General features: G+C 35.3%; 1 pseudogene; it reads right to left on the minus strand.

Moving 5' to 3' along the window:
- Window positions 1–1,035: 1,035 nt before the first annotated feature.
- The window catches only part of LOC127852613 (uncharacterized), a 28,186-nt pseudogene continuing 2,957 nt past the window's right edge, over window positions 1,036–26,264 (minus strand).

Below are 26,264 nucleotides of genomic sequence, written 5' to 3' on the forward strand. Positions count from 1 at the left end.
TAAAATAAGACATATAATAAAGGGCGAAAGTCCGCAGACAAGTGTATACACTGTATATACGAGTATACTGTATATACCAAAGCACATGGATTCGTGTGAAATGCCCTTCAATAATGGAAAACAATTCTGCAAACTCCAAATAATTAGAGCTGTCATCCAGATGTATTAGGAAAATTTAAAGTTCAAATTAGCACCGAAATCTCTATCGAAGACAAACATTTGAGCCGCGTCAAGGGAAAGGGAATTTTAGACGATTGAAACCAGTTTGGATCTAGATCAGCCTGCGCTTGAAAGGGCAGTCTGATCAGGGTCCAAAGTGGTTGCTATTCAGTCAAATAAACAAAGACGTTAGGTGTAACAGTTTGGATCCTCATCAGACTGCGCTTTCAAGCACACGTTGATCTGGATCCAAACTGATCGCAATGACTTAAAGGCCCCTTTTCCTGCGATGTGGCTCATTACCGGTAATCTATAATACGTCAAGATGTCTTCTCCCCAATTATATGACCAAGAAATTTAATTTGGCACAGATATTTTGATTTCTTAATTTGACATTCTGGGCGTCAGTAATTGAGAAACATGCAAAAAGGCTGTTATATGAGTTGTGTCACAATAAAAGCGAGATAAAGTAGATTATGACCGGTTTGAATCTAGATAATCCGTGGGATACAGCTTGAAAGCGCAAACTGTTCGGTTATCATATATGACAAGTTCTGCATGAAAAGCAAAAAAATGGACCCTGTTGAGACTGCACTTTTCAACACAGGCTAATATTGATCCAAACTGGTCACAATCGGTTTGTATCCCTTTTCATAAGATGTGGATCGTATACAAATATTTTCCTAACTATGACACTTGGGTCTTGTCACAAAAGTGCCAATTCAATATCGTGTACATTTTCCCAGGTTAGTCTATCAATGCATGATGGGAAAATCTTATAATGAAAGTAAATTAACTGAACCGCATTGCACAATGCATCTCAAAAAGAATATTATCTCGTAGTCACTTAAAGTTAACTTAACAAAGGCAAGATAATAACATGAAGAGTTTTAATAAGGTATAACCTATTGTGCTTCTTACACTATTTCACTTCTTTGTCTGATCTAGTTTGTGTCCCAGCATGACCCATATCCAAACTTTACCTCAAAACATTCAGATAAATATTCTGACCAACTTTCATTAGTATCGAACCAAAAGTGTGGTCTCAAACCTGGTAACAATGTGTAGATATTATTTGACCTAATGACAATTTTTGCTAGAGTGGTTTTGGTGAAATTGTTCCACGACCAACCGGCCATGGACAGAAAGTGTCCACAAAAGCTCAGTTTGTCACTGTGACTGGTGAGATAAAAAGCTGTCTCACTTTTTCACCGTGACTGTGACAGGGGAACTAAAAATCTGAAATTGTACATGTATTAGGGAATGTGTATTTTTCACATGTAACAAAATGTGACCTGAAAGCCTATTAGCTAATAAATAAAAAAGTTGTGGTGGCCTTGACCTTTAAACTAAAACATGTGGGAATTGTTGATCTGAATGAGATGCATGCATGCATTTAGTTTGAAGAACCTAGGTTTAAGTTTTCATTTTATGAGGATGGTTTTGAATAAATTTGTCGTGGTGACCTTGACCTAAAAGAGGGGGAGGTTGTTTATCTCAATGAGATGCACGCAGACATAAAGTATAAGAAACTAGGTCGGTGTTTCCATTTTATGTGCAAGGATTAATTTTAAATAAATGTCACTGAGCCTTGACCTATTTTGATGGAGGTAGTCATTCTCAGTGGGGGTTATTAACATATGTTGTTTTAAGAGCTTAGGCATTACATACATGAGCAAGGTCATAATTTTTGGACAGAAAAACGATAAACAATATACCCTCTAATCATTCCCGGGGCATACAAATACACAAAATACATTGATACAGATTTAACAAGACTTATCACCGTTTATTTTAATACTTTCAATTGTTACTTTTTGAACCACCGAATAACACATTGTATGTCTGTGACCTGTTTGTAACAAAATGAATCATAGATTATTACATGTATATGGCACTATTCCAGATTCTCCAGTTATAAGATTTTACGCAGTAACTTTCAGTTTAATTGAACGCGACGAAGTAGCAACATACTATTTCCAGTCTTTACTCTTGTAAAACAGTATATCTATATTCAGTAAGATTTGGTTTCCTGAATTACTGCATTTTTTGTAATATCCACTGAATGTCTGTTTATTGTAAGGGCCATTGTTCTGTTTCTCCACTGAATGTCTGTTTCCATCTGTTTCTTTTAAAATTATAAGGATCTTCAAAGAGTATCTTTACTGCAAGATGTTGAAGCTTCCATCAAACGTGATTGTTTTTTTAAGTACAGCAATTTTGTGGGTGGTGGAGACTCTGGTGCTAAAGTTCTTTTCAGTGTCCTGGGGTCAGGTCTGATGGTGACATCTTTGCCGGTGCTTTCAGTGGTATTTCACTTGTTTTGAAGTCTTCAATCATATCCGTCAGCATCTTTGTCATGTAACTGTACGTCTTGGCCTCGCGTTCTTGGTAGGCAGACCAGGTTGAAGTTCTCTTGCTCCATGTTCGATGCAATCTGCATAAGACATGAAATGCATAATTATATGATACATGTAACAATCCAAAGCATCACTCTTTAAAGCAATTTTACTTTTTTCAATACAAAAGTTTCACTTATTTATCCGTTTATTATTATGTAATTTCCTTTTGAATGTACAATTGTTTGATGTGCCAAAAAGAATGCTGAAAAAAACGAGTTTTCCCATTTGTTGTGAGCTGCATGACTTTGGGAAAGTGTGAATGTGATTAGCAGAGATAAACAGAGCGCAGAGAATTCCTTGTATCAAACAACAGAACAAATAGCAATTACTTCTGCAGTATATCTCAATATTTTTCTTGTTTATAACATGCCGTGGCTCTCCTGTTTTTGTCTTCAGCAGCGGTCTATCTTTATGGTATTGGTAGTCCAGGGCAGCAAGCATATTTCGTGCCTTGTAGATTCGGTACCTAAAATGGACAATTTCAGTCTATATATATATATATATATAAAGCAAACTTAACACATATTATTCTCTATGATTTTCATAACATTACTGAAATTCATACTGCTATGGATACTAAAATGTACTTTTTAATGAACCGATAATTCGTGATATGATATGCAGCTACTCATTAATGAAGTCAATATCATGACTTCAGATACACACTGGCTTCAAGCATGGTTTTATTGCAGTGAATTTCAGTTTTTTTGGGTAAAAGCTTTTACCTGCTCACATTTACCCAGAAATACACCTGTAATGCTATTGACAGGCGGTCAAATGAAAATAAGTTAATGCTGCTATGGGGCTTGAGTGGTGTTACATTCTCCATTGCCATCATGAACAAAACCAATCAAATCAGATCTGCTTTGATCTTTCTTTCATGCAGTTTGTGCTTCTAAATAAGCCACTTTCCAGCTTATATTACACAGTTGTACAACTAACGAGTGTTGAAAAAAAGAGAACAGGAAAGAAAGTGGCTTACGTGTAGGCAAATCTTTTGGCGCAGTACATAAGGATTGTCTCATGGAATATTTCTAATTCACCAGTGTGCCTTAAAAAAAAAACTCTAAAATTATTCACTCACTAAATCTTTGCTTTTGAGCACATACAATGAAGACACTCATAGAACAAATTATTTATAGTGTTTCAATGTTACCAATATGAAAATTTTTTTTTTAACCTATAGAAGTAAATTGATCCTAGTTTTACACTAGGTGTATAATAACGCAAAGTGGGAAATTTACTTAACATTTTGCACATGTTTGTTTCTTATCACTAATAAAATAGACACATTTTCTCACCTGAAGTTGGTATAATGTCTCAAAGAATGAAGCAGTTTGGTGTCAAGAATTACACGCGTTAGTGCCTTGTGAGCAATTCCACCAGGTTCTAGCCATTTTGATTCCTCAGAGTCATGTAGAGGTCCATGCTTGCACCTTGCCTCAGCCGCACCATCTCCTGAACCCCATTCATGGATGTTCACAGTGTGATGCAAAATGCCCCGCCAGGATGCCTAAAGTATATCATACATTTATAAACATAATAAAGTTAAAACACTAGTTGAAACAGGAACAGAGACATACACTTATACTACTGTTGTTGCTCCCCTGTTGTTGCATACTTGTTCTGCTAATTGAAATACAGATTCGATAGCAGTCAATGTAATACAGGTTGCTTTTTAAAATTTAAGTATGTCTTGTGGAGAAATTGTCAGTTTCATTTATTGTGTTGGGTTTTACAGCACTTCGATAGATATTTCAAATCATGTGGCGCCGTTCAGGAAAGATAGTTTTGGCTTACTCCGGGTGTTACAAACGATTGTATGACAAACGGCACCCGGTCAATTGGCACCCAGTGTTTGTTTGCATACGCGGACAGTCGGCACCCTGTAAATTTGTCGACCCGGACAATCGGCACCCGATTTATTTGTATACCCGGACAAACGGCACCCGATTTATTTGTATACCCGGACAAACGGCATCCGATTAAAAGCGATCGGTAAACTAATTATTGAATTAATTGAACTAATTAGTCTAATCCGCTAATTGGTTTGGTAAAAGAGATGATTAATAAATCCCGTAAACAAACTGTGTTATCAAACGTTATCTGCTAATTGGTTTAATAACACTTCTAAACAATTTACATACACTAAAGACAATTAAAGAATTCCTAAACTTATGATTTGTCTCGAAAACAACAATCTGCGAATGAACATAAGCTTATGTAGAGGAATGAAATGAAAATATTTCATAACAAAAATGCAATTCATCACGACACGTAAAGGTGTGCGAAGGTTGTGTTTCGCAAACTACTTGTACACACAACAGAAAACACTGAAAGATAGCATACGATGGACATGCACCCAGAGACGAGCGTTTTCATGCAGGGGTGCTCTGACTTCGGACCTAAACGTGAGTAAACTCAACAATTTCGGTTGCATTAGGCACTCATATTCTCCTATTGACATGATTATTACTGCGCAATTGTTGTTAGAAGAGTCAAAAGAGTTAGTTAAAATGTGGTAACTGACCAATTATCTGCAACTCATCTTGCTACCATTTGTTTATAAAAAATATACATTACATTTGATATTTTACATGACTATGCCAGTCCTCTTAGCCGAGCTAAACTGTCTTTTTATTAGGATCGGATTTAGTGTTCGTGTGTCGTATGAATAGATATCGTTGCAGGAAATGAAAATGATCCGTTGTCTGTTAGATGCGCATAATGTCGCTGTAAATTTGCCATACAATCTCGTAATTTGTTTATTTTTTTAACCTTACATTGTCGGCTGATTTTGTTTTTCACGCTGTTTGTTTTCTGCAATTAGATTACGTTGAACATTGCTTGATGAAATATTTATTTAATCGCTATCAACTAATTTTCCCCGTAATTACCGCTATGTGTCGTCACAATTTACAAATACGCTTGTTTTAATCAATTACAAGCGGGAATCGATTTAAAATTAAAACAGACTTCAACCGGATTTTCAGTGATATCCTCAATAAAAACACAACGATTCTGTCCATACATATAGCTATGACCGGGAATTTTAAATAGGGTGCCGTTTGTCCGGGTATACAAATAAATCGGGTGCCGATTGTCCGGGTCGACAAATTTACAGGGTGCCGACTGTCCGCGTCGACACATTTACAGGGTGCCGACTGTCCGCGTATGCAAAAAAACACTGGGTGCCGATTGACCGGGTGCCGTTTGTCCGGATGCCGTTACAAACTTCGCCTTAAAATTAAAATCACCTCATCTGCTGGAGCTTAGAGATGCACAGACTCCACTTATTAGAACCCATTTAGTCGCCTTTACGATCACGCATGGAAAACGGTGGCTGCAATTCAGTTTTGATGTGCCCCTCAGCCACAAGGGGGAAATGGTCAGTTTTATAGCATAATATAAAAGAATGGACTACCTGTTGCCTAAGTAACGTAAACTTTTGAAAAGTTTAAAAACAGTATTATAGTACAAGGAAAAACAGCTTACCAAGAGGACAGATTCATTTCCATTTGCATTTCTGAAACAGTACCAGAAATGGTTGATCAGGTCTGGAACCCATGGTCTCAATGCCTTATTCTTCACTTCCGCTGCAGCCTGCAATAAAATTCATACGAAGATAAAGACCAAAATGAAATTGATATAATGTTCCGATAATAAAATTTACAGTAGAAATTTGTCAAAGGCTGCTCATTTTTTACCCGAAGCACACAGACCATGATTACTTTTAAGTAGGAATCTTGTGGGTTTTTTTGTTATCACATAATGTGATTATGCAAATAAATGCCGTTCTGGTAAAGAAAATGAGGTAAGGTGTACATGCAGTGACTTGGGTCTTCCAGACACAAAATAATGGTTCTTGACTTTTTGTACACCTTACAAATGACCTACTGACTAAACTATTATGCCAGTAATGAGTAGTAAGTAATGAAAATCCAATGGCAATTCTCACAAAATGAAATCAGAAGCATACAAATAGTTTTGTATGTTTGGGCCTAAATGGTCGCAATTACATTTAGATAAAAGAAAATGAGCTGAGCAACAAAGATTTAAGGATAGGCTGTTTGTGAGAAAATGTTGATCTGTGTCAAATCATCCGCATAAATTGGATCGAAAATAAACAGCAGCAATTTTTGACAAATTGATTTAGAAAATTTTAAGTTTTTATTTTTACTAATACTCACATTTGCAAGCTTTTTACCAGACATCAAATGAGTGGAATATTTCTGGGTGCTGATTTTCTGTAACAGTTTAGTATGTCACATCTGTTATTAATACATTTGATATGCTAATGAATACAGTTCAGAAGCAAATATTCATCTGAAAGACTTACATTGTATCGCTCAGTTGATGTTATCCATATTTATGCCCCCCTTCGAAGAAGAGGGGGTATATTGTTTTGCACATGTCGGTCTGTCCGTCCGTCGGTCCGTTCACCAGATGGTTTCCGGATGATAACTCAAGAACGCTTAGGCCTTGGATCATAGAAATTCATAGGTACATTGATCATGACTGGCAGATGACCCTATTGATTTTCAGGTCACTAGGTCAAAGGTCAAGGTCACAGTGACTCGAAATAGTAAAATGGTTTCCGGATCATAACTCAAGAATGCTTAGGCCTAGGATCATGAAACTTCATAGGTACATTGATCATGACTGGCAGATGACCCCTTTTTGTTTTCAGGTCACTAGGTCAAAGGTCAAGGTTACAGTGACTCGAAATAGTAAAATGGTTTCCGGATGATAACTCAAGAATGCTTAGGCCTAGGATCATGAAATTTCATAGGTACATTGATCATGACTGGCAGATGACCCATTAATTTTCAGGTCACAAGTTCAAAGGTCAAGGTCACAGTGACTCGAAACATTAAAATGGTATCCTGGTGATAACTCAATAATAATTAGGCCTAGGATCATGAAACTTCATAGGTACATTGATCATGACTGGCAGATGACCCCTATTGATTTTCAGGTCACTAGGTCAAAGGTCAAGGTCACAGTGACAAATAAAATATTCACACAATGGCTGCCACTACAAATGACAGCCCATATGGGGGGCATGCATGTTTTACAAACAGCCCTTGTTATGATGTTAATTTTGAGTCAGGCGGGTAATGTAGTAACTACAATTTTGCTACATTATCTAGACTACAAGATAAACAGGTTAACTCTTCATCGAGAAAAATGTTACACTGTGTTAGCATAAGCAATAAAGATAATTATGTATTAACAGATCCACTTAATAAACTCACTTATCAGAGCAGCTATGGTGGTGATTGCATCAGTCACTATCTCTCCGATTTCAATTCCTGCTGATGATATGTCAGCCATGGCACGCTTCATCCCTTCTCTTTCCATTATACTGGACTTTAACTCAGTCTCCCTCTTGTCCACAATTTCCATCCAAAGAATGTCTTTGGTGTTGTGGTCAATGAAGAAGTGCGTACAGTACTAAGCACTGTGGCCGGGACTGTCATTTCTACCATCTCCTTCAAGAAATAGTTAAAGTGATATGTTATTAAATATTCTTAAATAAGTTTTACTTCAACAAAATACTACTTATTGGTCAGGTTAAAAAAAGTCATTAAAGGGGAACTCCAGACCACTGATCAGGTTGCTGTTATTTTCACATGTAACACTTTCATAAATACAGGTTAGCTTTTACCTTTTCTATACTCGAAACGATAAAGATATGTTGTACTGATTTTGATCTTTGATAGGGAACAGCAAAATGCCTTTAAGGCTATTTTGTGTAGGTTTCAGCTTTATCCTTGTTAAAGGACATATTGCTCTGCATTACCTTTACTCAAACGATATTATAAACACAGCAAGATTAACCTGCAATTGTGACTGACCTTTCCAATCAATCTTTCCCTGTTCTTTCTAATCATGTCTTTGAAATACTGGTTTATGACTGGCACACATCTGGAAGAAGGTGGTCCTGGCTGTAACTCCCATTCCAAAGAATGTAAACATGAGTTTCACCTTCTCGTTGTTGTTACCACTTGTGAGAATGGCACAAGACAAGAGAAAGTCACCGGCAAGCCTGCTCCTTATTTTCGGTTGCGAGCACCATGTCTTTACTATATGACCTTTTTCACACATCTAAAAATGAAGAAAAAGCAAACTGTCTTTGTAAACATTGAATTGCTTTCCATCAACTAAATTCATACAGAGTTGCAGCAATTAAATTAAAAATAATGCGTCATGTGTAACAAACCAAAGATTATTGTTTGATTTGTACACAATCATATTAGTGTTAATCATTTAAACACTCTTATCAGAATATTTTTTCCATTATTAAATAGTTTATTAATGTGAAAAATGTGTAAACGAATGTAAAAAAGTTAAAATGTACATTTAAAACATTGGTTACACAAAAGTATATGTAAATATAACATTACATGGTAATAATAAGTCTTCAGAAAGTATTTTCCAAACAAATCTGATGAATCAAATGATATCGTACTACCTTATTTACAATATGCTATACACTTTTGCAATTTAGTTATCAATGTTTAATCAAAGCATAAATCAGCATATGTTGCCTCTTAGCGGGGATTTCGGTAATTCTTAACAAGCACATAAACCCGCGCCGGTACCGAAATCCCCGCTGTACAAACCTTCAAGTGTAAAAAAATACTGATTTAGGTTTAAATAAAGGGAACAATAGTATTTTTGGCCACCAAAAAGCACTTCCGCGTCAACAAAACGATTGAAATTATGTCAGAAACCCAGCTTTTCATTGTATATATTGCAATACACCATCGGCCGCCGAGAGCGGAATACTGCGCTTGGCCGTTAAACAATGTGGATTGCATCAAATTAAATGTCAATTTTCGATTTTATTACAAAAATAAACACTGCCTTTTTATAAATATGTCAAGCACGTACACTTAACAAAAAAATCGATATATCTTTATGTAATGTAGAAAAGTAAAGCGCTTTATATATAACAATGTTTTATAATGTCTCTCTGGTTGAGAAAAAAAACTAAACAAAACCATGTAGAACATATAATAAGTTTTCATAATTAAAAAAAATACTTAATGATGCACGTGATGTTTTATAATTGATATAAGTTCACGTGTCATTGAACGAGTTAAGGGAGAGATGCGAATTAAATTACACATAATTAAAAACTGATACTATACTGTCAGCTTGATTTATAAATTGTGTTCCATTGCGCCAATATATTCATTGTTCCATGAAATTGTGTATAAAAGCAAAACGATTGAAATTATGTCAGAAATCCTGCTTTTCACATGAAATGATCTTTAACACTTTATTTATTCCAATCAGGTAAATAACAAATACAATAATAGGGGAAGTCTATACTGTGTATTAGAAACTTGTTGTGTTGATCCCTATCTTATCCGCTCAATACACATCCACCTGGCTACTGTACAGAAAAAAATAGATTTACTTCCAAAATAACTGATTTCATTAATTGCTAACTTGTTGTCTACATTTTAAATTAACAACGATAATGGATCAACATCACCGTTGCACAATTATTAAGTTCACAGTACTCTGTACTTTAAATAGATAGCCTAATTAAAGACGGTGCTAATAAAGAACAAAGCGTGAATGTGGATATTAAGAAATTAGATCCTTTTTTGCATGACACTGGCAGTATATCATTTTATCTTATATAAATAAGCCACATTTAAGACATGGATACAATTAAAATAAGACACATTTGCATCTTTCATTTCTTGAAAAAAAAAATAAGCACGCAGTCACATATAAATAAGATACATTGAAGACACAGAAAAAAAAAAAAGACACATTTGCATCTTTCACTAAATTTTCTTAAAAAAACATGTGAAACTGAAGAAAAACATTTATTACTGACACATTATTCTAAAAGTCGACTGACAACTTAAGTTCAAAGAGGGATTTACAATTAAATAAGATCCATTTTCGCATGATGCTGGTTGTAGAGCAAGCAATACATTTCTTACTGACACATTATTCTAAAAGTCGACAGGCAACATAAATTCAAAGAGGGAACCACAATTAAATAAGATCAATTTTCGCATGATACTGGTTGTATAGCAAGTAGTCACATATTAATTACAGCTTGCATTAGTTGCAATAATTTTGTTAAGTGCGCGTGCTTCTGAACGTTGCATTAAGCGAGAGTGTTGTCATTTTGTTAGTTTTATATTTTGGTATTATGTATGATTATTGCTTGTTTTGAATTTGAAATAAACGCTTTCTGGCAAATAAGCATCGTCTTAATTTTAATACAAATAATGAACATTTGACATACAAAATGTCCAATAACATACCGGCAATAACATTATATATATGTTAATTTCTTTGCATGTTTATACCGAAATTATAGCCGACATCGGCAGTTAGGGAAATTTTGTGACACACTTTAACACATCAAACATGCATGATAGTTCTTTTTTCATATGATATTCCCCTGGTTGCTTACCGGTGTATTGGTGCAGTTGATAACCCCGCCGGGACTACAGTAGGGTGCTAATACACACGTGTATCGTGTTCAATACAATCGCCTTAATTTTAATACAAATAATGAACATTTGACATACAAAATGTCCAATAACATATCGGCAATAACATTATATATATGTTAATTTCTCTGCATGTTTATACCGAAATTATAGCCGACATCGGCAGTTAGGGAAATTTTGTGACACACTTTAACAAATCAAACATGCATAATAGTTCTTTTTTCATATGATATTCCCCTGGTTGCTTACCGGTGTATTGGTGCAGTTGATAACCCCGCCGGGACTACAGTAGGGTGCTAATACACACGTGTATCGTGTTCAATACCCGATCCATGCTACAACGTGTAAGAACGGGAATTTCGGTAATTCTACCTTTTTAAGCTTGCGCACCTCTAATGGGCACATATCCAATATAATTTAATTAATTATTTTCCTAATCAGCATCATTTCACTAAACTACATGCAAATTTGTAGGTAGGCTTTCCATGCTTAAAAAAAAATAAACCGATTTTTTCAAAACCACCCTCACGCTCGGCTTTTGTCTAGTTTATTTTCACCCCTGGGGTATATAAAAGTTCCATAATTAATTCAAATTTCCAAATATGGGCATGCAGTTGGTGTGTACAGATGCAGTAAAGGTGTTTAAAGTTTAAACAAGATGAAATAAGTATTCTTTTACAGATATTTATTTTTTACAAATTTTAATCTATGGAATAGCGCCATGAAATGTAAGTGATTTCAGCCAAGTAAAAATTGGGTCGGTTGAAAACAAAGTGTCATAAAATTCAAAATAGTATCATTTAAGTTATATTTTAAACTAAGTTTTTTTAGAAACACTATATACAGCAAAAATACCAAAAAATAGACAGATTTACCGTTTACTTTTTGAAATAAAAATAAAAATGCAACATGCATCATTCGTATTTTCAGCAGTAAATTAATCAATTTAGCCATAACGTTGTTTTAATTTTAAAATTGAAGGATGTGCATACAATTTTCAATATATTTAACAATAAACATAGCTTATGTGCTATATTAAATCAAATAACGTTGGAAAAGAAATAAAACGCGTCGCAAAAAGTATGCGATGTCGGCAGGAATCGAACCTGCGCGGGAAAATCCCAAAAGATCTCTAATTCATCGCCTTACCCAATCGGCCACGACAACTTCAAATCTGTGTAACCTTAAATTAGATATATATAAGTAAACAGGTAAAAAGGCTCGCTCGATCTTTGAAGAAATCGCGAAATCGTATTTTTCAGATGATAATTGGATCAAAGTCAATATTTATAGTGAAAATAATGTAATCTAAATGAATAAGTTAAACATATATCAAAATTCGAAGTTTGAAAAAAATAAAATGCATCTCTCGGAAATAAGCGATCATTGAAGATCGGCAATGGCTAATGTAGGAAGTGAAAGGACAGTTGAAAGTTTCCATTTTGCTCGTTAATGATTCTGATAATATGGTGACAAAGGCAGCAGTCCTATGTAGTATTGTGTTTGACCGGAGAGTAGCGTGATCTGTGTCGGTGTTGGGCGCTCTGAGGGCGCAATCCGGCTACATAGGTACATAGGAACCTCTTGTGGCTATAGTCCATGGATCGGGTTCGGCAGACAGGGAACATGTAAATTTTTATATGTATGTTTTATATCTTAATTACCTAAACGTATATTTATCATGGTTACTTTTTTACTGAGGTTTGAGTTAGTCGCAATGATTGTAGATACGTTGTACTATATTTAGTAAGTATTTGGAGGACGAGTGGCACGGGCACGCGCTTTATTATCACTTATGCAAGGAACGCGTTTTGTTTATATACGTATTTTTGATATTCCGATAGGCTTAAGGGAGGTAACTTATTCAAGTAAAACGCGATTTTTTTTGCGATGCCTTTTTATAACTCTTGTTTAATTAATTACATACGAATATACAGCTAAATTTAAGATGATTTTTACCAGAAAAAAAATTCGGAGAAAGATATATTGAGATTTTGATATTCCATAGAATGCGAGTCTCCATATATATTTTCTATTGCAGGGGAGGTAATTTAAAATTTTTAAAGTCTCCGAATTGGTCTTTGTTGTATCTATTTACGTTTATTTTCAAGCTAATGGCGATTAAAAAAATAATTATTATTAGTATGTGCTCGCATGGATATTGGTACGGATATATCGTGTTCATATAACTGTTACTACATCCATATCATTCAACATTCAGGTCGGGCTACACAAATCTCGTGAAGAGCCCAGTAGGACCTGTAAACAAACTCTCACACACACACTCTTCACTCATCGTGGCGCTCTCGCATGTCTGAGGCGATATATAAGACCGATGTCATATATAATACTGTATTCGCTGGTATTTTCGGTTGATATGTTTGATTGCTTAGGACGCAATGAATATAGTGTATTTATATTTAATCGAAGTGAGCTCATTGTTGTTTCTGGCGGTATTCAATTTCTGGTAATAGTTTCGCGATTAAAGACGTCGGTTCTCGGTTAGGTGTGGAATGTTCTTATTTGTTAATGTGCCAAGTGCTTAAAGGCGGTTTATCGCACTTTATTAGTCGGCGTTTCAAGAGAATGGGTAATAAATGCAAATCAGTAGGTGCTTAGAAGACTTACGTACGGCAAGAACCACAACTCACTCTGCTAGGAACGATTACCACTGCCTGTCTGCAGCAGACGACAAATGATTCTGCTCTAGCAGTGAATGTATATACCAGCTTGTAAACGCCATTGGCCAGTCTAGTGTTTATCATTAAAATATGCACATATTGGCTGCTTTCATGGAAAACGAGGCTTAATGCACGTCAAATAAGATTAGCCTGTGCACAATGATAAGCATATGCAATGCGAACAAGCTAATCAAGGACGACAACAGCGAACAACTTCAGTGCCTTCAGCGCTTTGTTTTATAATATACATTATGTCCTATGTTATATGGCGTATAGCTACTAATATATGTGTGTATAAAATATGTTAACCGTCTTTATTTTTTAAATAAATGAAATCATACTGAAACTCTACGAATTGAGGATTTACATGTTTTTATGAGCTGTCAAAGATTATTACAAACAACAATTATTATCCTTTTTAATGCAGACACTTTAAAAGACTGTGGGTGCGGACCCAGGATCCTGCGATAAATCAAACGGAAAGGTACTTTAGGTACTTAAGCTACGTTGAAGAAACTCGGACATTGTTGACGCCCTGTCTTCAATAAATACTGTTTTTGAGTGAGGTAAAACTTACAAATGTATTTGTTAGCCAATTGACGTGTATCGTGGTATTTTGAAATTATTTTTAAAATAACTGGGCTAAGCAAGAAAAGTACTGCAACAATTTCGCTAGATTTGAACACATTTTAACACTCCGCATTATGATATTTTGATTCAATTTTTCATATTTATACCAAGTGAGTTTTCATTTGACCGCCTTGCGGATACAGATCCATTAGCATGTGCTTGTGTATTATAATAACAATTAATGAGTTAATTTACTACTTACAGTATCGTTATTTTCATCAACATCATCGTTATCATCGTTATCATCATCATCATCATCATCATCATCAACATAATCATCATCTCATTATTATCATCATCATCATCATCATCATTATCATCATCATCATCATCATCATCATCATCATCATCATCATCATCATCATCATCATCATCATCATCATCATCATCATCGTCATCATCATCGTCATCATCATCGTTATCATCATCATCATCATCATCATCATCATCGTCGTCGTCGTCGTCGTTGTCCTCGTCCTCGTCCTGCTCCTCCGCCTCCACCGCATCATCAGCAGCAGCATCGTCATCAGCAACAGCAGCAGCATTATCGTCACTATCACCAACAACATCGTTATGGTCGTCATCGTCGTGATCATCACCATCAGTGTCATCATCATCATCATCATCATCGTCATTGTTATCGTCGTTGTTCTCCTCCTCGTCGTCGTCATCGTCATCTTCGTCGTCATCGTCATTCTCATCATGAACAATTTCAACAACCGTAAAACCTATCGCTTAGCTCATTTTTGCAGTGAATTCGGATGTTATATCAAATCTTTTTGGTTAATAGAGTTTGCTGCTTAATGTATTAATAACTAAATAATAATGTTGATAATATTGAAAATAAATGGTTTCAATTTTATTTATCCGTTTAAGATGCAGTATTTGACCAAGTCAATTTGTCGCTAAAAGTATTCATTAATCATTCAATCCAAAAAGCGTTACGAGTTGCTATTGAAACTATAATCGCATTCCGATAAAAATGGTGTCTGTATTAGGGCCTGTTTAATTTCTACGCTTCATTGCAATTCATAAAAATATTTTTAAGGGTACCGGTATATCTAAACACACTCTGTTATCCAAACAATCCTTGTGATCATAAACAAATAAACAATGAAATATAAATAAAATTAAATGATAAAAAATGGTATCTTCCTTTTTGCTGTTGCTAGTTATCAACAGAGTAGCAAAACTTTTAAATATAAATTATATTCAATTCATAGCACGCTTAAAGATTTGAAGTTTATCTAAATCTATAAGCACAAACATATTTATGTTTGTTAATACAAATCTGTAGCAGTTTTCTGATTGCGCTTGAAAAGATGTGATTGTTGTTGTTGCATTAATAGTATCATTAGTTTGTATTTCCAGATTAGGTATTCCACCATACATTTTGTTTTTAATCAGATGTCTTATAATTGGCATTGCAATATTTCAATAACGAGTGATCAACACAATTGACTTTATGTATTTTTAATTGTTTATCCATATTATCATTAACACTTGAGGGAAAAATAAGCTGTGTCATTTTTTATTTTTTATTTTACTTATGGTTCAGACAACTCTGCTTTTACTATATGCCGTAATAATTATAAATTTCCGTGCACTTAAAGATATTGTTTTTCGTGTTGGAAAATTTAAATACGAAAAATATTTAGAGACAAGTGTGTTATGTTTGTTTGTCAATTATTTAATTGAAGTAGAAATAATACATCAGTGTACATAATTTTATTGTGTTGTTCCCTTCGTTCTTTACTTTAAAAATACAACTTTACAGCTTTGCAATCAACTGAAATAATATATAAAAAGTAAAAACAATAAACGTTTGGCTTTCTTAATACGATATGATTTCAAACGCTGTTGGAAGGAACCATTGCTTATTAGAGGTTTACAAGGTAATTTACCCAAGTACGCAAATGTAATGGTCGATTGCCCTTAGGCATGATTCTGTTTTATTACTTTAATCCGGTTGTAAAAATGCATGACCGAAGGGTCATCAGATAAGCAAAAACAGGGCCAAAATCTGATAAAATAGCGCTGTTTAACTGACTGTACGAAAATCCGTATGTCCGAAAATTTAGAATCATGAAAACATAAATATTTTGGCTTAAAAAGGAAATGTAAAAAAATTTAGAATGTAAGAGAAAATACGGTGGTTTTATGGTGTTTAAATCGATTAGAAATAGCAAAACCTAAAGACATTATCTCAAGTGTGATTTTCAAAAGATTTTATATGAATGTACACACACGGTAAAACTAGTCTATTAAAATGCAATACCTTCATTGGTTCTCATGTTTTTAATATTTATTAAACATAGGTATTTGTGAACACTTGTTGTTATATAATATTGAAATGTACACGCATACTGAACATAAAATCATTAGCATAACGGCTAAGTTGGTTTTTACTAAGATTGCAATAGTGTTTATTTTATTATTATGAATCTTATGAGGATAATTTTGAAAGTATGACACAGAGTATCTGAAGAAGATATATACATAATCACATATGTTGTTGTTGTTGTGGTTATTGTTTCAATATTTTTATGAGTATCATACATTCAATGACGAATAGCTATTAATTTGTCATACAAACACCATAATTATTATTGGATTGCGGAGATTAAACAAATCGATTCCCAAGTAACTGATATAACTGATACATTTTTTGAGCGACAATTTGAAACTAATTCTAGTATTATTTAAATTTGATTATTTTAATTGCAGACTTTTTTTATTAATCCCAATTAATGTGTACGCAACGTTTCTTTTATTTAAATCGCTGAGTACGAAGCATAAAGCTATTTTTTAATTAATTGACAGTGATCTTTAATGTATGTCATAATATAAATTGAAATCAATCTTAATTAAAGCTTGAGTGGTTGGTTTGTAATAAGTTTTGTAAATGTTGCTGTAGGATATGTATGCACAATAAATACTAACGCTCTGGCATATTGTGATGGTGATATGATTATATATTGCACAATGAATATGTGATGATGTTCTTGTGATAATATTGAGCCTATAATTAGTTTTTGAATTAAGCTAGCTAATTTCAAATAAGATACAAACACATCCCAATCCTAAAATTATCAGTAAGTTATAGTATTGTTTGCCTCTAGGCGCATAATTAATTGAAGGCCTAGTTTATCTGTTAATCCTCGCCCCATGTGGTGTCCCAGTGGGTACACTGATATTAATACACGATGTATTGGTCCACAATTAAATCTCTTATAAAAACATGTCTCTCAGGTGACTGAAAAATGGCTGTGTAGATACAACAAATACTACTACAACGGAGACTAAGATAACACATGTTACAATTAATTTGTCTTCCTTGCGTTCTTCTTATACGACAAACACTTCTAAAACAAAAAAGCAAAAAGCCGCTACTGCTACTGCTTCGGCTACTCTTACTGCTACTGCTACTGCTGCCGCTGCCACTGCCACTGCCGCTGCCACTGCCACTGCCACTGCCACTGCCGCTGCCGCTGCCACTGCCGCTGCTGCTGCTGCTGCTGCTGCTACTGATAGTGCTACTGCTACTGCCACTGCTACTGCCACTGCTACTGCTACTGCCACTGCTACTGCCACTGCTACTGCCACTGCTACTGCCACTGCTACTGCCACTGCTACTGCCACTGCTACTGCCACTGCTACTGCCACTGCTACTGCCACTGCTACTGCCACTGCTACTGCCACTGCTACTGCCACTGCTACTGCCACTGCTACTGCCGCTGCCACTGCCGCTGCCACTGCCGCTGCTGCTGCTGCTACTGATAGTGCTACTGCTACTGCTACTGATACTGCTGCTGCTTCTGCTGCTGTTGCTACTGCTACTGTTACTGCTGCGGATACGGCTACTGATACGGCTACTGCTACTGCTATTTCTACTGCTACTTCTACTGCTACTGCTAGTGCTACTGCTAGTGCTACTGCTACTGCTACTGCTACTGATTCTGCTACTGCTACTGCTGCTGCTGCTACTGCTGCTGCTGCTGCTACTGCTACTAATGATAATAATTCTCCTTCTACTTCTCTTTCTACTATGGCTAGCGATGCTTCATAATTTATTTTTAAATGTATCATTTTGTTAAAACAGGAAAGAACTGTTATATATATTTTCTTAAAGGTGTAAAGAATCTAAACTTTTCTGCGATTAAAGTTTTATTTAACTGGATTAGTATAGGCCACATAACAGACGTTATTGTACTGATTTGTACTAAACAACATTTTGTCATAATCAACAGTTTTAACATGCCGCAGTTTCCTTGGAAGGTAACCTTTGATTGGAGTTATGTATAAAACATTAACAAGGTATTTGTTGACAGTTTGTCCTGTCACAATTATATATTAGTTGAGCCAAACGTGTGATAAAGATCCCTTTTGGGGTGGCGATAAATACTATTTATATTGTTCAACAGTGGGAGACTGAGAACACATATGTTACAATTAATTTGTCTACTTTGCCTGCTTCTTCTTTATATATTTTTCTTGCTAATCGTTTAAGTTTAGTTTTAGTTAAGTAGGTATATCAATTTACATTTTTTGATAGATATTTATTTGGATAGTAATAGTATGTTTTATTTGGCTTGACATCATTGAACCGGTTTATTCATTGATAAGATCGGGATCTCCACAGGTGTTTAATCTCGATTGTTAGGTGGGGAGAAGGGTCCGAATGATAATGTTGTCGTCGGCTTACGAATCACATTTCACAAGTTTTAGACAAATATGCATACGTACGTTATAAACCTAATTGAAGTATTACATAGATAATAACTTATCTTTATTTTGATGAACTACGTTTAAGGTATAAAACTATAATTATCTATGTGTTGTGTGCCGCATACATACCATCTTGCTTTTTTAAATTTGATCACAACGGTCCGAAGTCATAAACATTCATTATGCATGGTTGCTAAAGCACAGTGTATACTAACTAACCTATGATTATTGCTGTTTGCTAGGGTTATTATTAATCTTTTTTATTTTTTTTATTTGGGGAGGGGGGGGGGGGGGCTTTTATAGAAGATTTCAACTAGTCCTTCAATTAACGAAAAAAATATTGGTATAGGAAATATAAAAGAGTAATAGACAGCTTCATTCATGCTGTTCTATTATGGTGTTTTAACGCATATAATTATGTATGGTTGATGAAGCACATTGTATGCTACCGATGTTTATTGTTGTTTGATGATGATGTTAAGTTGGGGTTGCTGTTGTTGTTAATGATGATGATGAGGAGGAGGAGGAAGAAGATGATGATGATGATGATGGTGGTGGTGGTAGTAGTGACGACGACGACGATGATGATGATTTTGATTATGATAATGAGATTTGAATTAAATTAATGCGCAAAGAATTTTCTTTTTAGCGGCCAAGTGCAGATATCTGCGCTCGGCCGCTGTAAGGGTTATGTAATATTTGCAATCTACATAGGAGTCAATAGCAGATACCAAGCACCATATGCTTATGAGAAACAAAAGCAAAATATTGGCAATCGCTGAAATCTCGAATATGACTTAATCATTTTATTAAATGAAAACCGGTAACTATTTTAAACGGTTATTATATTGCAACAACTTAGCGTTGTTTATCCAAAAGACCATTGTTATAATTACAGGGACGTCAATAGGCCAAACTATTCAGGAAATATGATTTGAGTCGTCAAGGATAGATTTTGAGATCAATGTACGTCCGATGAGATTTAAAGGGTGTTGGAGGCGTAGGGACAGATTCGTTCGAGTACGCGATCATTTGAGAACAAATAATGTTGAAGCTTTATCGGAATTCCGGAAATTTGCGATCGGTACCGATTGTTCCTGGTTCTTTTTTATTGATTCTGATAAGTTAGCGGCCGGCACGGACATGAATATTAACTGACGAAAACCTCTTCGCTTCTTTCCGAAATACTTCGACATGTTGCAAATATCCGTAATATTCCGCATTGTACTCACCAGAAATTGCAACTAGAAAGACTACAATAAATCAATTAGCTACGGCTCGGGCGGGGATTTACCTTTTATCCCTGTAAGGGACCTAATGCCCCAGACTACCGGCTTTTTTTTCCGGAATTCGAACTTGATACACTTGATATCCCAGAATTAAATATTTATATCCGCAATTTTGATCTCTAGAGTGCTGACTGTTAGTATTGTATTTGACTGGAATGACTGTCGATTATGTGTTTTTAAGATTAAAACAAGCTTACGAAGAACATTGTGTTTGCTTTTTTGTACGCTTTCTTTTTAAAAATGTATTGTCCGCCACGGACGCAACAATTGGCCAAATGTACCAGATTGTGGTCTCTTTAAAGTGCTATGTTTTTACTGCCGTGATATCTTTAACAAACTACACATTATTGATCGTGGACGTTTTATACTCTTATTGAATTTGTTTCCCCAAAATATGCTCTTCTATTAGTAGATGTTTAGGTGACGATGTTCTAATTATAGATCTTACACGGCCAAGAAACACTAGATAGGTCTTTGCAAAGAGAGCTGTTGGATATCGTGAATGCGTTCAATGTGGCCTGTTTATTTCAGAAAGCTATGTGCAATGTTTTATGGGGATTTCTATCAAATTGCTAGTTGCAAAATTTGATTTAATTCATTCGGACCTACAAGCGGGAAACTTCTTCATTAAAATTCAATGGGCTTTTAAGAAGTTCGTTGAAAGGCCAAATTTGACGTTAAACAGCAACGCCGAAAAAATTGCTACTAAGTCTTATTTATCACTTTTTTGTAAGATTTACCAGTAGACGTTCTTCAGTGAAATTAAGCAAACACACATTGCCGACAAATATGGAAGGGTATTTAGGTAAAAATAACATCCTTCTTTGTGACTGTGTCATGATTCTTGATGGTACTTTCAATTAGTATGTAGACACCTTTTCATGCTTGATGACACTTACATCTTGCCTGATGTCCAATGTCTATTTACATTCTGCTTAATGGTATCATGCATGTGTACAGATGCAACATTCTTGTTCGTTAATTGCATGCTGCATATGTGTATGTTGGTTTGTGCAGAGAGACTTGTGCAATAGGCGCAGTGCATAATGGAATCAAATATTAATGCGTTTAATAAATTAACGCGATGGTAAGATGTGAGTTTCACCCAAGCACAAAGCAACATACTATCATGCATGATACAATGATGTCAATTGACAGTCATTCCGAAATGCTACGGAGGACTACGGAAATTTACGGCGTACAATGGAAATTTAATGTTATAGGAGAAGTTGCGCACCTTTGTAAGATATTTGCTACTGAACCGAAATTAACCGCGTGTTTGTAGACTTAACTTTTTTTTGGTTAATGACTAACCATAATTTTTGTACATGATTTACCTTCAATAACCAAAGAAAGTCTATGGATATATTTCAATATATGCTACTAATGCATGTATGCAGAGCTCCAGATAAGACGCTTAAAGTCGTAAAAAATTGAATTAAATTTAGTAAAAAAGTAGACTTATATTTTGTGCGTACGGTTACACATTGGAAAAATAAAATAAGAATTCAAAATGTGTGAGCATGCGTAAAACTCAATATCAATGCATATAATGTAAACATTTTATCAATGAGTTCCCACTCGTCTAGGCCCTCATTACAATTATGAAATCAACAGCACTTTAACGTTATAATGAATAACAGACCATCTTTACAACAGTCGAAAAGCCGAACGTTTTCCATTATCTGGTCCTTTTATCGCAAAAAGTCTGCTGTAACCCGGCAATTGTCATGAGCTCTTCTTAGACTAAAAACCTAAATGCGGATGTGCCAAAAATTATATTTACCTGAAAAAAAAGAATTAATAATAGACTTTAAGGCTGGATTATTATAGAGTGTAAACCAAGATTTTGCTGAAAAAGTTATCTGGAACTTTGCATGTATGTTGAGAGGAAATCGATTACATAATTTCAAATTTACTAGAGTACTTTTATATTGCACCACATAAAATGCTATAAAACTATAATATTGAAGTGCACATATAAACTTTATTATAGATGGGTAGGTATTTCGTGTCAATCTCTTTCACATATGAAAGAGCTGTTGGTCATGCTGCTTTAAGTATTTAGATTATAATTTTGATTAAGCAAAATAAAACACTAGGTATTTGCCAAGAGTCAAATATATACGAGCAGAAAGAGCGTAATCGTGCACAGCGAGACTTACTCACGTAGAATTGAAACTCTTATTGCTTTCTTTCGAAATAATTTCATGTGTCCGATCTAATATGCAATATGCCCGGTGTTTTTTTTGCGGATTAATGTTCCGTTTTTGATCCATAATTAACGAATGCCTCAATATTTTCAAAAATTAACACCGGAATAATGTTCACCGACATTTTTTCATACAGATTGGATATAAATATTATAGAGCTTAACAAAAAAATACATTAAGCCCTGTTCTCCCGGCACACGTGCTGGACACACAGGTGGTTAGCGTGTGGCTATGATAATAATTAGTGAAAACATCTTTTTGAATGATAAATAATCATATTAAAACGAAAAATCAAATTTTCTATAAAAAAATCACTATCGTTTTATATATAACAAGGTATCCAACTCGAAATCATCCGAAAACGGGGTGCATCGTTTTGAACAGCCATTACTAAATTAATTTTGCAGCGATTTTCATGACTTGGTCTTATTCAACGCAGAAATGAATTTCCTTTTAGGAAATGTATATATATTGTTATATTTCTACACATGCTGGGTCAAATTTTAAGAAATAAAGCTATACATAATTCGCTTGACCCAGTTGTGATCGATCAGACCGTATTAATGAATGAAATCTCCAGTTGTAAAGACACAACTCCGCATTGGAGCAATGAAATCACTCTTGTGTTTAAAATGTCAGTTGGTTGAAATGTATGTAAACAAAGGTTTGAAAATGCGCTGGACAGTTAGTTTTGATGCATAATGCTACGGCAAGCACGGTAAGAATGTTTTTTTTTTTCATACGTTTTATTGAATTATGGTATCGAGGTTAGTGAACTTTGCAGGGAAAATGCCCTTTTTCCCGTGAAGATTTCAGTCATGAATACTGTCTGATCGATCACAGCTGGGTCACGCGAGTTGTGTATCGTGTTATTTCTTAAAATTTGACCCAGTATTTGTAAAAATATTGCAAGACATATACATTTCCAGAAAGGAAATTTATTTCTGCGTTGAATAAGACCAAGATCGTGAAAATCGCTGCAAAATTGATGAAGTAATGGCTGTTTAAAACGATGCATCCCGTTTTCGGATGATTTCGAGTTGGATACCTTGTTGAATATATATTTAACTTATTTTTTTTTAAGAAAAGTTGATTTTTCGTTATAATATGATTACTTATCATTCCAAAATATGTTTTCACTAATTAGTATTATAGCCACACGATAACCACCTGTAGCTGGACACTTTTAAAAAACACTATACAAATTCAAGTACTTCTGCACTTAATTGATTGTAAACAATGACGGTTGAAATCCGTGCGTGGGAATTTTTCTGGTAACCAAGAGCGACGTCAACGTTCATGACAAACCTGTTTATATGACATTTATTTATTGATTTTTTCCAACTTGATTGAAAATTATGTTTTATGATATTTTAATACATGTAGATGAAGTAGTTGTTTTCTCAACGAGGAGTACAATAGTTGTACAGTACTAGACACGAGTACTTGTAACTTTCAGGTTTCTCTTTATACCACAGACATTATATAGTCATAAAATGATAAATATGTGTTTATAGAAATTGTAATTATAGCATTGTAAACAGACTAGAGAAATCTGAAAGTTTCACGCACAGGTCTGTGGCAATGGGGGTTTGGGCTACTTTATAAATATGAGGTCGATATGCAATGCACATCGGTAGATTACGTCTACTGTAATTATTTGGATAAGGGAAGGGCCACAATTCCAACACATCAGCCCCGTTATGTTCTGAATAAAATACATGTATAATTTCTTGAGTGCCAATTGCATCTTACAAATATCAAAAACATTCACGGCAGTCAATTCATTGTGTAAACCTACTGGTCTTCATGGCAATAATGAACGTATTTAGTTTAATGGAGATTATATAACGAAGGGAACTAATTCAGCTTATTCAGTTTACTAGTCAAAATGATTCGGATGTTTTCGCTTTTTTTTTCGAAAAGTAATTTATTCAACATACGGAAAAAAAACGCACGCCACCTGTTGTCATAATTTAGTAACTTGCATTCTGCTTACTGCCTGTTGCTAACTGCCGTTGTTAATGACGCTTAGTGGCAAAACCGATTATGACTGGTTTCAGGAATAATGAACACACAAACATTGGATAGTCACCAAGCATGTTGAAACAATCATCAAGTATAACCGATAGAGAACAAGCATGTTGGAACTGTCATGAAGCATGTTAGAATAAACATCACGCATAATGTAAATATTCATCATGAATGATGTAATGTTGCAGCAATCATCAAGTATAAACGAATAGACAACAAGCATGTTGGAATTGTCATAAAGCAAATTAGAATAAGCATCAGTCATAATGTAAATATTCACCACGAATGATGTAACTTTTACCTAAATATCCTTCCATAGACATGTGTTGTTACTAAAATAGACATAGAGATTTGAGCATTGGGAGTGACCTAATCATACTGTGCTTTAGCAGTATTACGGAATACCGTTAGTGCCATCGTGGTTACACATTAAAATCCAGAGGGCGAGAACGCGAGAACGCGATAGTACGATGGCGACAATGTGACAATACGATGATGACAGGGTGACAATACGATGGCGACAATGCAATAGTACGATGGCGACAATGCGAGAACGCGATAATACGATGACGACAATCAGACAGTGCGATGACGACAGTGCGACAATACGATGGCGACAGTGAGATAGTACGATGGCGACAATACTACAGTTCGATAGTGCAATAATGCGATGACGACAGTGCGAAAATACGATGACGACAGTGCGACAAAACGATGGCGATAGCCGACAGTGTGATAGTACGATGGTGCCAATGCGATAACGCGATAGTATGATGGCGGCAATTCGAAAATGCGATGGCGACAGTGCGACAATACGATGGCGACAATGCGATAGAACGATGGCGACATTGCGATGATACCACGGCGACAGTACGATATGACTATCGCATTGTCGCCCCCGTACTATCGCACTGCCGCCATTGTATTGTCGCACTGTCGCATTGTCATCATCGTACTAGCGCGTTTTCGCAATCGTACGAACGCATTGTCGCCATCGTATTGTCGCACTGTCGTCATCGTACTTTCGCGTTCTCGCATTCTCGCCCTCTGGATTTTTATGAGTAACCACGGTGGCCCTTACGGTATTTTGTACAGTAAAGTGCGTAAAATCTGGTTTGGAATAACAATTTATATGCCGAAAACAGATGTTGAAAACCCGACTTTGTTTTTTAAGTAGTAGTCTAAATATACAATGAGTTTTCCGAGCATTAAATAAACATATTAAAATAAAATTCATGTTCGTATCGGTTGAAGTTCTTGTTAATAGTAGAAGCAAAGAACACAATAAAACGCTGATTGGGCTTACTAATTTGAGGCAAGAAAAACACATCGCGCTATTATATATAACATATAACGCGCATCCGCAAAGTTCGAGCGCCCGTCTCGGTGCCGTCGTTTCCGGTGAAAGTTTCGCACAGGAGCTACCGAGTTTGGATATGAGACCACGAATCATGGCTTGACTTTATATATCAGTCAGCGTAGAACCTGACCAGACTGCGCGGTTGGACAAGCTAGGATGGACCAACTTTGGCCGCATATGACATAAGACCCATTTTCGCATGACGCGGGTCATCTGACCTTTATAATGTGTATATAGCTTTGAATGGAATTTGCACATAGTTTATGGCATGGA

Source organism: Dreissena polymorpha, chromosome 12, assembly GCF_020536995.1.
Source record: "Dreissena polymorpha isolate Duluth1 chromosome 12, UMN_Dpol_1.0, whole genome shotgun sequence".
Taxonomy (NCBI): domain Eukaryota; kingdom Metazoa; phylum Mollusca; class Bivalvia; order Myida; family Dreissenidae; genus Dreissena; species Dreissena polymorpha.